The sequence below is a fragment of the Ursus arctos genome, unplaced genomic scaffold (assembly GCF_023065955.2).
Source record: "Ursus arctos isolate Adak ecotype North America unplaced genomic scaffold, UrsArc2.0 scaffold_24, whole genome shotgun sequence".
NCBI classification, from domain to species: domain Eukaryota; kingdom Metazoa; phylum Chordata; class Mammalia; order Carnivora; family Ursidae; genus Ursus; species Ursus arctos.
Window position 1 is genome coordinate 24,156,535 of NW_026622919.1, and position 14,170 is coordinate 24,170,704.

Sequence of the window (14,170 nt, forward strand, 5' to 3'; positions counted from 1 at the left end):
TTTGATAACACTTGCTCAGGGTAAGGAGAACATTTCTGATTAGAGTATAAATTGTTACACTCTGCATGAAGGGAAATGTACATCAGAACGAATAAGAAATGCATATACCCTTTGATCCAGCAATTTCACTTCTAGAAATTTACCCTACTGATATATTTAATATGACAAATATAAAAGGTTTATTCACTGTGGCATTATTTGTAATCACAAAAGAATGGAAACAACCTAAAAGTCCATCAACAAGGGTTTGATTAAATGAATTATGATACAAATTGACAATATAATAAAAGTCTGTTAAAAAATGGGAAGGTTCTTTCTATTTAAAGAGGCATAAATATTTATTTATTTTAACATATACATAATATTCTCTGTAAAGCTATATAAGACCCAAGGACACTGGTTACTTCCAAGGAAGGAAACCAGGGTACTTGGGTGGGAAGAAACTTTCCATTCTATTTCCCTTTTGTACTTTTTGAATTTTGAACCATGTGAATATATTCTTTTCAAAAAAATTAAAAAAAAATTTAAAGCAATTAGCAGTCTTTACAATTAATTTTTCTAAGTGATGAGATGGCTTATAAATCAGACCCTTATGAAAGACAAGATAGGAATCCTCCAGTGGTCTCCATTGCTATCTGAGTAAAATCTACCTCTGTCATGACTGCCAAGACTTCAGTGCATGTCCCTGACCTCATCTAACACTTACCCTTCACAGTCACTATGCTTTAGTCACTCAGGCCTTTAATTCTACTTAGTGAGCGCACCAGGCTATTTCCTGAGCCTGGAAAGCTCTTTCTTCCCTCAGATCTTTTCATAGCTGGCTCCTTGTCATTTAAGTGTTCTATCAAGTATAATGTCTTCAGAGAGGCCTTCCCTGACCCCCAACTTTCAGCCTGCCCCTCTCATTACATTACCCTATTTCATTTTCTTCATTATCACTACCTGAAATGATCTTGTTTCAAATTTCTTGTCTATTATCTTCCACACCAGAAGTTAAGCTCAGAGAACAGCATCCCCCATACCGAAAATGGTATCATAACAGGCCCTCAGTAAGTATTTGTTCAATGAAATTGTTGTTGACTACTGTCTTGGGGGATCATATTTTTCCTTAATGAGCTTCAGTTAAAGGTCAAAGTTTGTGAGTTGCTGAATAAGTAACAGCTATTAAGAATTTAGGCACACTTTTAAAACTATAAAACATTTTCAAAAAGAAAAGTATCAGTTCATCTCACTCCAATTTTAAGTAACTCATTCAATATGTTCCAAAACTATACTCTCCTTCGATCAAAAAAACAAAACAAAACAAAACAAAACAAAAAAACAAAAAACCCCAAAATACTCCAAGAAAACTTGGGAGAAAAGGTAAGCCTGTATGTCTCAATGGGGAGTTCCCAAATCCATAAGACAACAGTAACATAAGCGCATTTTCCAGAATAGGGTAATCCTGGTTATAGAAAGCGCTACAATAACTGCCAGGAATTGAGGCTAGACCTTGAGAGTTCTTTCAAGTTGAAGCCTATATAATAAAATTCCAATATATTGATATAACTGAGGCAGATCCTGAGCATCGTTACTTACATTTGACCTTGAATTTTCATATCTGACATGAGGTTTGATTCCCTTAAAATTGACAGTAGAGAAAACATATTTAACATTAAATATATACACATTAAACATGTCCATGTATAAAGAGAGATAGACATATCTCTGAAACATGCCTAGACACATAACTTTTTTCTATACCAGCCTAATTTGTAGAACATATTTTGTGCCGTAGCCAAATATTTATCTAATTAAGAGCTGAATTATTTTTGCAACTGTTGTTATTTAAGGAAAACTCAGAAACAAGTATACTAGTATGTATGCAGGTAGATTCCCCAGTTTACAGATATCTTAGGCAAGCATAGACACCGAAATGATTTTAAGGATTAGATAATACTTTCATAACATAAAAAGGCTATTTTACCTTCTTCTCCTCAGTCTAAGTGTTATAAGATGGTGATTTACAGAAATAGCCTGGCTGGTAAGACTCATCCAAAGCCAAGATGAGGATGAACAAGAAGGTACATGAAAGGATCTCAAGTCATGGAAAGCAGTGGGATAACCAATAGATAGCTCCCAGGCTCCCAAACCTTAGTGTGTGCTGGCTGTTTACAGCCTTACTGCCCTTGTCTACAGGTTATAAATAACTGCAAAGTGTCTTTGTCCCCAAGGAGACCTCTGCAGCCAGCTCAAAGGTTAAAATATGGAATAATTCTCATTCTGGATGAAACTCTTCCAGTTACCAGAAAAATGAAGGAGCAAAAAAATTTATTGCCAATTTAAGTTAAAGGCTGGGGAATCATTCCCTCTCCTTAAAAACTATCAATTATATAAAAGTTGTTATACAGACATATTAGCATAGTTCACTACCCCAAAAATATACCCAGAGAGAATGCAATGCATGCTCTGTTCCAAAGGCAAAGGTCTGCCCTGGAAAGGGGCAGAGGCCACTCAACAGTCTTGTAGGACAGCATCTCTTCAAACCTTAAAGAAAGACTTCTTGAATTGTTTTGCTTTTTAATTTAGGTAAAAATGACTAACTGAGCTAAATGTATATAGTAACAACATCTTGTCTCCTCTTGGGTGAGGGATCCAGCACACTAAATCACGGCTGCAACAAGCATAGATTTCACAAGGTCTGGGCCAATACAATCAGGTGATGTGCTGCTGTTGTTAATTACTGAACCCCTGCCAGGAAAAAAAAAACAAAAACAACTCCTCCAACTGCTTTAAAAAAAAAAAAAAAAAAAAAAGGCAGGGTTCATCAGATTAAGCTTCTCCACACATCACTTTCAAAATCAATCATCTGGGAAATGTCTGAAATGGAAAGACAGGAATCCAAATCAGTAAACAAATCTGATTATAAAGGGGCTATTTCACTTCAAAGTGGATCTCAGTTCCAAAGGAAAACACCTTTAGAAATGAAGTTAGATAGGCAGAACCAAATCATCAGCAACTTCTCTTTTCACAAATTATAATAATGTGTTGATTCCACTGATGACTTGGACAAAAATCTCTAGGGCCACAAAGAGCAAACTTACGAAAGATGAAGATTTTAACACATCCCACGTGTTATCAAAGATTTCTCCTCTAGGTTGAGAAAATTCATTCTAAAACAAGAGCTGGAACAGAATTTAAAAAAAGAAGGAGGAGGAGGAGGAAGAGGGGAAAAAACCTTATGGCTAAGAAGATATGTTTATTATATAATTATATTCTCAAAGCTGTTTTGAGATTTGGGAGGTTATATTACAGTTTTCCACCCTCTCCCCTCAACTACAAACTACGAAGAACCTTATAAAATTCAAATAGTAAACAGATGAAAGCCTTGGCCCTAATACAATTTAAGTGTGTCCAAGCTGCAAGGAATTCAGAAACAGGAGACTCATTTCATGAAACAAACAGGCAGAGGTTGCATAACCTCACAAGGTCCTCTGGCCTTTCTAGAAGCCAAATTCAACCTGCAGTTCTCTTCAGCCATCTATACTTTTAACCAAGCCGTTTAAAAATATTTCTTACTAACACAATTTGGCTACAGAAAGAGCTCAAGGAATACGTAGCCAAGAAGATCATCTAAACTGGTCTTAGGGTGTACTATGTGGACTAAGTGCGTTAACTTCAAAGCTGAAAAGGCCCATCTACTCCAGAAAATTTGGTATACTACAAGGGCAACCAATTCTCTTCAGCATTAACTACTACTGTCTAGCAGTACAGAATCTGGTATTCTCTGGAGACACTGTTCTTTACAAGAGACACTTATGCCTCCCTTCAACTATGAAAGAGAGATGGAAGTGTATTTTTGCTTTAATCTCCTTTAACTGTAGTCTTACCAGAAAAAATCTGATGACTGTTCACATGGATCCATGTCCATGCTCCTTACTTAGAAACCATCTGCAGAAAATAAATTCCCTCTTCTTCTAAAGTTATTAAAAATAAGCCAACTTCTATGTTAATGTTAAGGTTCTAACTAAGCTAAATGGAACAAAGGACGGGCAGGAAGTTCTGTTTTAAATGCTCATTCCAAAATTCATGACACAAGGAAAAAGTAAAACCACACAGGCAGACAAAACAGGGGAAAGTTAGACAGAATGTCTGTCTTAACAGAATTTCTTGGCTCCCAACAATTTGTGTCAGATTTTAAAAGACTAAAATGCAGTAATACTTATTTTACCCAATAAAACTCTGTGAAAATATACATAAACATTTGAGGCATAAATCTCATACGAAAAAGTAAAATTTTAAGATGCTGGCCTGAATGGCAGAAACAGTTTTTAAGCTAACCACATAAAGATGAGCTTTACGTTCATACACAAAGGCAATCTGCTCAGAATTAAACACCTTGAACAGAGTAAAATGAAGCCCATGACCTGCTTTGTTTCCTTTCATAAACTGGAATTCTCATTTCCCGGAAGATCTTTTCTAGGGAGAAAAATCATCTCACTCTAAGGTCTCTTTATCATGTATTATCAACCACTGATTACCAATGTAAATTCCAACTTTTTTCCCTTCCACCATTAGTGTAAAGCCTTATATTATATGCTTCTCTTCACAGAAGATCTGAACAAATAGCTATGGTTTACTCCAGAAAAGAATACTTAGAATAAAACTTCTTTTGAAGTCACTTACGAAAAATGTTTCTTTAAAACCATTTGTAATGCTCATTATTAAAAAAAAAAAACCACCTTACATGTTTACCTTCTATGAAGTCCAACTTTACATACCATTTGCACTGAAATGAAACAGTAGATTGCACTCAAGATGTGCATTTTTTAAAGTCATGGTAAATATTTCTGTGCACTTCATTCTGCTTTTTTCCTCATGATCTTAAACTACGTTTAAAATAAAACTATGTAAAAACTCACCAAGTTAAGTCAGTAGGAAGACTCTAATTTGTCTTGTCTAACAGGAAACCTCTGTTGGAAATAGAGATGATGAATCAGACTTAACCAGATTCTGAATCTCATACAAGTCTTTACTTATTTTGGCTATTCTGAAAGGAAAAATCTTACAAAAGCAGGTAATACATTTGCTAGGATTTCCTAGTCAAAATGACCATTCTTAGATTTTATCACTAGTTCTGGATATTCTATTTTTAGTCATCTCTCAAAAAGATTATACTTAGATACGAATGTCCGAAAAATCCAAGCTAATTCCTTTAATCAACTGGCCTATGAATGCAGCAAAAATGAAATCAATGGTTTGCTTCGTGTCAACATGTACAAGAGGGGGGTCATCATCACATTTGCCAGTTACCTCACAAACTGTTCAAAGAATTCTTATTTCGTTTTTATGTAAAATGTCCTTTATAAAAAGTACTCTGGGTCAATTACACTGAAGCAAGATACATTTAAACAAAGCAATGTATTCTATGGTTTTAACAAACAGCTACCACAGTGAGGTTCCTGGTGAAGACTGGGGGGATATCTTGGCTAAACACCACCACCACCCTAATTATCTACCATAGCCTACGAAGTAATTCAAAACAGAAACAGGGATAAGAGTGGTTGCCAGCCTTCCAGAAGCCTAACATAAGGAGAAAATTCTAGCACTCTCTTCCCTTTTGTGGGAAAATGAAGTACTGCATACACACTGGGAGATTCCTTAAAAATAGAATCTTTTCTTGAAAATCTAAACACTAACTTTAACTGGTAGACCTACAAATAAGCTTCTCTTATTTTCATAAACCAGTCTAGTTACTATCGATAATAGAAGAAGCCCTCACCAAAAACGGTCTTCAACTACTGATGCTAAAACAGGCCAGTCTTGATCAGAAGATTTAAGAGTAGCAAGAGTGAGGCTGAATTCATTTAACAAATATTTACTTAACACCAACTGTGCAAGGCATTCTTTCAGACACAGTGGTTTAAAAAAAAAAAAAAAAAAAAAAAGACAGACAAGGTTCCTGACCCTCTGAGGGTAGATAGACAAACACCTCTTAAGACTCTGTAAGTAGTCCTAGGCGGAAGATGCCAACCAACTCTAAGAAATGAAAATGCTGAATGCTGGTGATTCTTAAAACAGAAACCAATACCTTCAGTCCCTTACTCTTGATTTTTTTTTTTTTTAAGTGTAAGGCTTTGGTTTCTCAGTTCATTTGCCACAATGAAGATTTTCAGGCCCAATGGATTAGCAAAATGCAAGGAGTCTGACAATACTGATGAGGACTGGGAGGAACAGGAACACCTCTCACACTACAGGTAGGATGGCAAATTAACACAACCAGTTCTGAAAAACAGTTTATTATCTAATAAAACTAAAGATACAGCAATTTCACTCTCAAAAATGACCCAGAGGAATTCCTGCACATCCGTCAGCACACATAAACAAGAACGTTCATAGCGGCATTGTTCCTAACAGCCAAAAACATCAACAGTAGAATGGATACATAAATTATGGTACATTCATATAACAGGAAGCTATATGGCAGTGAAATTAAACTACTGTTCTACATAACAATATGGATGAAAGTTACAAACATATTGTTAGGTTCTGAAAGAAGACACAGAAGAACATATATTATTCTATTTATATAAAGTTCAATAACAGACAAAACTAAATTATAATGGTTTGTAAGGAATCCTAGGTGGTAAAATCACAGAGAAAATGATTATCACAAATGTCAGACTCTCCACAAGAGCATGGGTTATGATCTAGAAGGAATACACAATATAGCAAGCTTCTGGGTGCTGGCAATGATATATTCCTAGGTCTAATTGGTGGTTATATAGGTACTTGCTTTTTATAATTCATCTTTATACAGTTATGTTTTATATATTTTTCTGTTTTATATTTCATAATAAAAATGTTCAAGAAATACGTTAAAATACAGTAGCTACATACACACACACCCACACACACCCACACCCACACACACACACACATGCATATATCCTTCTGCATCTAAGGGTGAATACAATGTCTTGCACAGAATACACACTTTTCTTTTCCAAGATAATTCATAAGGAGAAATCAGTAATAAAGCAGGGCCACCTAGGAATGAACACCTATAGACAGACTTGCCTATCATACTTTCTTTCTTTGAATTTAAATGAAATACCTAAGATCTGTATTGCAGGGAAATTTACAGTACTGACACAAATGTTTAAATCTACATAAGGCTATTCACCAGGAGCCATTAGGTAAAACCCAAATTATTATAAGAAATAATCTAAGGTATCTGAAAGCAAAGCCAAGATACAGTATTATTTTTTGGTATTACCTTTTTAGTTTAATCGTGGCCTCTGATGGAACCTCCAATGAATTCCCATCTCACTTGGAGTAAAAGCCAAAATCCTTGTAATGGTTGGAAAAGGCCTACACAATCAGACCTCATCTCCAATTATGTCTTCCTGAGCTCACTATGTTCCAGTCAAACTGCCCTTCTTTGCTGTTGTTCCTGAGACAGAACAGACCCATCCCTGCCTCAGGGCTTTGTACTCGCCTTTTTCTCTACCTGGGTAACTCTTCCCCTAGATATTCTCCTGGCATACTCCCTCACTATTGTTGGATCTCTCTGTAATAGTCACCATCTCTGTGAGGCCTTCCTGGCACCCTTAAAAATGTCATCCTCTCCCCCAAGGCCACAATCCTATTCCTCCTTCATCACTTCATATTTTTCTCTAGCACATAAAATCATCTACCCTACTGTATCTGGAATGCATGAAAGGCAGATTCCTGTCTGGCACAAGGGAGGCCAGAAATAAACACTTATTTAATAAATGGCTGAGTTAATCTCTTTTTCTTTTGGATTTCCATTCTTGAAAGATTAGACAGTAACTCCATACATTAAAAAAAAAAAGTTTCCCCTCTATGTCAAATTTATTTTTATTTATTTTTTTAAAGATTTTATTTATTTATTTGACAGAGAGAGACAGCCAGCGAGACAGGGAACACAAGCAGGGGGAGTGGGAGAGGGTGAAGCAGGCTCCCAGCAGAGCAGGGAGCCCGATGCGGGGCTAGATCCCAGGACCCTGGGATCACACCCTGAGCCGAAGGCAGATGCTTAACAACTGAGCCACCCAGGCGCCCATCTATGTCAAATTTATTAACAAAGTTTGTTTTACTAACAAGTTTCAGGTTAGTAGTATTACTGAGTCACGGGTCAAATAAGACTTATAAAGAGTTGATACAAACCAAGCTGCATTTTCCCCCTGTTCTAGTAATAACAATGCTGGGAAACTAACAAAAGACAAGAACTCTTCCAGTGTGCTGGTGCAGTCGTGTATTGGTGTACCCGCTATGGGAACTTCTTGACAAGACATAGCATGAAGACTGACTGCTTCCTTTAGTTAGGCTTTTTCAGTGTTGGGTTTTTTCAAAATGAGGTTTTATTTTAATAGAAGGGAAAAAAAGGTGTTTTTAAAAAGAATTATGTAAACAAAAGATAATTTCAAGAAGAAAGTTCTTTATATTTTTACTCCCACAGACATGGAAGGCTTCTGTTATGTATCCCGATGAAATATCCCAAGAACGTGACTACAGTTAGAGAAAAAAAGATTATTTTTGAGTTAGGTACTAAAAATTGTTATAGCAGTTTCCAGAGTGAAAGGGAAAACAAAACTCCATACTGTTAGTGTATCATAGAATCTTATTCTAAAAAAAGATTAAAAATAGGAACATTTCTCCCCAGCATAAATTGCGGGACTGATGTGATAAAGAGCAGGTAAAGAACTCCATTCAAACTCAGTGATTACAGTAGCATACTGGAAATAATTCACTAAACAAAACTTATGGCTGAGCATACAATACTTGTGACCCGAACCATATCCTAAGACATGAATAAATCTGCAAGAAAATACACAGGCATCTGATATTCCGTAGTTATACTTATTACTAAGGCTTCAACATTAAGGTCTTATCAATTGTTAAAAAAACTTCACACATAAATTCTTAAAGGTAGTTCACATATTCATGAGGTGAAAATATTGTATATATATTCATACATGAGGTGGCGGCCCAAATTAGTTGTTAAGAAAGGAAGTCCTACTCAAACACTTGCAGCAGGCAGAGGGTATTATTAGAGAAGAGTAACAGTTTTCATGTGTAACACTTCAGCATTCCAAGAGCTCAGAGCTCTGAATAGCATCCACGTTTAAAGGGGAAAAGACACGGAGCATAAAAATTAAAAATATACTCAACCTTGCAATAATGAAGAAAGTATAGTGGATTAAAGAGTCCAGACAAAAAAATTATAAACGAAACTACTGATCAATGAAACATACGGTCCCTGAACAAAATTTATCAGTAATAATTCTAATATAAGGTGAAGCCTTATATTTTTTTTAATGCTTAATGTGGCTAAGAATGGTCCAAGAAACTCTTTTATAAATATCAGTCATGCCTGGATCATGCTAAATTTAGAAGGTAACACAAGAATTCCCTGAACTGGACTGGAGATCAGTGAATAGCCCTATACTTGGTGGAAAGTATTCTAGGAGTTAAGAAGTAGTAAAAGAGGAAGGGAGAAAAAGATGAGGTAAGGAGTCACTGACATTTGTGAAAAACAGCTACTGGAGATGAGACAATTAAAATACAAAACACTGAAATGCAAAAGTTGCCAAATTATCAGATTCCAAAAAGAATCCATAGGAAAAGAAATTTTTAGAACCTCTGACCCTAATAAAAGAAGTTGGCATTTCGAGTTATGAAAGGGTTTCCTCATCCCTCTCTCTCCTCCAAACGACGATGTGAATACCAAAGCGGTGGGCTAATTGGAAGAATTCAGGGAAGATACTTAGGGGGAAAAAATCAAACCAGGGAAGCAGCAAGAACAACTATCACAACAAGGAGGAGGAGGAAGAGGACAAGGAAAGCACAGGAGGCTGTTGTTTACTGGAGTTCTGTCCGTAACAGCAAATAAATGGAAACAATTTAAAGATCCATCAAAGGGTCTGGAAAAACTGAACTATTCATAGTGAAATAAAAATTAAACAGCTAAACCGAGGGCCCTAGATTTATATGCATGCAGATGGATAGACCCTGAAAAACAATAAGAAGCAAAAAACAAACGACTGTCATAGAATTTATATATTCACACACATTCTCTCTCTGTCTGTCTCTCTCTCTCTCTCACTCACACACACACACACACACACACACACACACACACACACACACACACACTGCAAGGATGCACACTAAATTCAGGGTAATAGGTTGTCTCTGGGGAGCGAGGGTGGGGAAAAAACCCGAGAAAGTAAATAAAGAGGGTCTTCAGCTAGAGAGGTTTGTCACAGTCTCTCTAGTTTGCCTTTTAAAAAAATGTTTCAAAAATAACAACTTCAGAAGGAAAAGTAAAGTAGGAAAGATTTTTTTAAATCAACATCAGAGAAATATTTTAAATAGACAATAATGTAGTCTGAATCAAACAAACAAACAAAAAAAGCCAATGAATTCAGACCAGATCTTCTTAATAATGAAAAAACTAACTCTTGTTGATAAAATACTTTTCCCAGTTGACTGGAATTACACAGCACTGGGCTTACTTAAGCAGAGGGAGGAGGAGGCTGACTTCATATACCTCAGCAAGAAAGCACATTTTATTATTTTTATTTATTTAATTTTGAGAGAGAGGGAGAAAAAGTGGGGCGGGGGGGAAGAAGAGCAGAGAGAGAGGGAAAAGGGAGAGAGAAAGTGCTGGGCGTGGAGCCCCACATGGGGCTCGATCTCATGACCCTGAGATCATGACCTGAGCCAAAATCAAGAGTTAGATGCCTAACCGACTGAGCCACCCAGGCGCCCCCCAAGAAAGCACATTTTACATACAATTAATACAGTAATCCAGCCTATCTTCAGAGGCTATAAATCCTTATAAAGTAACCAGGCTTCCACAGAGGACCTTCTCTTTCCTCTCCACCATTCTACCTTCTAACCTCCTGAAGACCTGTCCTCCACCCTTCCCCCTAATTTTATTCATTGCCCTCATAGGACTAATCCCTTCTTTAATCACCTCAATTTTTAGTCCCTGAACTCAAAGACAAATTTTTTTAAATGAAAACTTGAGACTTTCTGAAATGATTTAAGCTTTTTTCTCCTCTTCCAGTTACATTTTTTCCTCTCTTTTCCTTTGCTTTTTGCCATCCCCAACCTTTTTTTCCCCCTTTCCATTCTCTTGCTGACCAACAGTTGCTTTCAACTGCTAGCAAGCCTCTGGCATATTTATACTTTTCACTTCTTAAGGAAGAGATACTCCCAAACCAAACAAAATCCCATGCCATAGCCCAAAGGTCAACTAAAGGGGAGAAAACTTAAAGTCAAAAATACCAACCATATTTTGCTGCCTTTCATTTTGGCATGAAGACCAGGAATACAGTTCCAACTACCAAATAAGACAGCAAAACCAAACTTCCTTTTACATTTTATCATCTTTATAGCATCGAAATGTACCTGGGGCCGTCTGTTTCACAAAACACTTTGGTTAAGAGTTATAAGACCACTGAGAATAGGTCCATACAGTTAGGTATGACAACCTAGTGGAAACCACAGCTTCAAGATTCACAAAAGAGGTACAACCCATATGCTACTCCCCCATCCTCCTGGTCTTCGTTAAAAGGACTTCTGAGGTCATCCTGTGTTAAATGTTTTAAGCTACGTAACCATTTCCTCAAAAACATCAGTCACTGCCTCAGTCTCCAAAGTACTCTGACATTCATGATCTTATTTGGGATTTTTAATAACCCTGTGAGGCATGTGGAGCAAGTATTTTACAAATAAGGAAAGAGAAGCTCAGAGGTCATGGTCACATGGCTATGAAGGCATCTGAATTCAAAACTCAACTCTTTGAGTTCTCCAAATCCAAAACTTCATCATTCCTATGACTGATACTTAGATCATGTATGGTCTTTTATTCAACATGTAGGAAATGAAAAATATCTGACAGAAGATATATTTATATACTCTAGCTTTCAATTCCCATTTCATTTTCAAATGGCAACTCTGCTGAGCACCATTATTAAGGGAGCCAATCATTGACAGGCTCATGCCTACTTTGAAGACTGGACCCTGGGAAAAAATCATATGTTCTAATACTTTAAGAAAGACTTTCCATACTTTAGCACATAATCATCATTAATTTTTTTAAAATAAAATGTCTAGTGCTCTAACATGCCAGAGTAATTTTCTAGCCTGAGTTTCCAAGAAACCAGTGTCTTTCCCCCGAGATCTCTCTCTCCACTGCCATAAGCTCACAGAAAAAGCACAATTTCTATCATTCCTTAATATTTGAGATGTACACCATGACTAAAATACTAAACAGCACCATGTTCCACCCAATTGCTCAAGCCAAAACCCCTCTTTTCTTAGGGTTCCCATCTATCAGCAAGTCCTGTCAGCACTCCTGCTTCCTAACACATTCCACATTTATCCATTTCTATGAAGTTTTCTCTCACCTGAACTGGTGTCAACAGGTTTCTAACTGATCTCCATTATTAGAAAGGATACTGGAAACAAACCAGGAAAAACATTTAACATTGGCATCCTCCAATCTAGCTTTCCAGTCTTACCTAATGTGACTGTTCAAATTCAGTCGACTGTCAATACTATCCAATTCCATTGCTCAGTCCACATTCACAACAAAGCTAAAGTAGCTACACAGACCGGATCCCTCCCTAAGGATGTGGGGTTACAAAGATAAAATACAAAGATCTGCCACTCTATTTGTTCTTGGCCCTCTATGAACCTCTTTTCCCTTTCAATTCAACCAGCTTTTACTGATTAAAACTGCATAGACATGATTCGACTCTGATCCTCAGATTTTTTTTTTTAAGATTTTATTTATTTATTTGAGAGAAGGAGCGAGCATGCTCACAAGAGAGAGAGCATGAGTGGGAGAGGGAGAAGCAGACTCCCCGCTGAGCAGGGGTCCTGACACAAGGCTTGATCCCAGGACCCAGGACTATGACCTGAGCCAATGGCAGACCCTTACCAACTGAGCCACCTAGGTGCCCCTTCAACATGTTTTTAAAAGGCTCCTTTATTTCCTGAAAACTCTCTCCTTTGAAGCAAAGATTCACCTTATCAGCCTAATCAAATTATTTTCAAATAGAGTGCCCATTTTGAGAGGCCTATTGATTAAATTTTGGAAGAGTAACTTTTCCCCACCTATACAAGCAAAGACAGATATTTATCCTAAATCCAACAACTAATCTTTTTTTAAAAGATTTTATTTATTTGAGAGAGAGTGAGCGAGAGTGCACAAGCAGCGGGGAGGAGCAGAGGGAGAGGGAGAAGCAGACTTGAGCATGACGTGGGGCTCGATCCCAGGACCCTGACATCAGGACCTGAGTGGAAGGCAGACACTTAACTGACTGGGCCACTCAGGCACCCCACCCCCAACAACTAATCATTAATAAATATGTTTCTATTGCTGGAGCCCTAGAGTCAGTATCTCCAGTCCCAGGCTGAACTACCAGCCTTAACACTACCAATTTCTTTGATTTTTTTTTAAGATTTATTTATTTTAGAAAGAGAGACAGTGCAAGTGCAAGCGGTGAGGGGTGGGGGGCGGAAGGGGGGAGAGAGGGAAAGAGAGAATCTCCAAAAGACTCCCCACTGAGCACAGAGCCCCACACCGGACTTGATCTCATGACCCTGAGACCATGACCTGAGCTGAAAGCTGAAATCAAGAGTCGGACATTTAACTGACTGAGCCACCCAGGCGCCCCCTACTTGGTTTGAATAAAGAGAAAATGTTTCTGGCCTTGAAGAGTCAGGAAAAGACTCAACTGATAGTTAAAAGAACTGCTCATATTTTCAGGAACTGAGAGCTTCTCCTCAATATATAAGTCTTCTTCCTTTAAACAATTTTCCTACCATCTTTAAAGTACACTTTGCCTTTAAATAGCAAGCCCTTCTGAAGTCACAAAAATTATTTCTCTGTCCATTCAACCCCTGGATACCAGCTGGAATGAAAACTCAGTAAAATCAATTTAAAAAAATCTAGAAGAGTCAGCGAGGTATTCAAATCAAACTGGGAAGCTTTGGACTCGAAACACAAATTCATTCAAATATTAAAACTTACAGAACTCATAAATACACTCTAAGGGATTGGGCCGCCAAAGTTACAAAATGTGGGCAAAAGTTACCACCACCACTTGATCTTTACTGCCAGAGGTAGTTACTTTAAGAACTATCT

General features: G+C 37.2%; 1 protein-coding gene across 2 annotated transcripts in view; it reads right to left on the reverse strand.

Annotated features, from left to right (window-relative positions):
- The window catches only part of SPOP (speckle type BTB/POZ protein), a 63,427-nt gene that overhangs the window by 27,105 nt on the left and 22,152 nt on the right, over positions 1-14,170 (reverse strand). The window contains exon 2 of one of the 2 annotated variants that reach the window (XM_026513111.4): positions 4,902-4,952. The exons of the other annotated variant lie outside the window; for it this stretch is intronic. The gene's annotated coding sequence lies outside the window, so the exon portion shown is untranslated. The remainder of the gene's footprint in view (positions 1-4,901; positions 4,953-14,170) is intronic. 2 annotated transcript variants of the gene reach the window in all.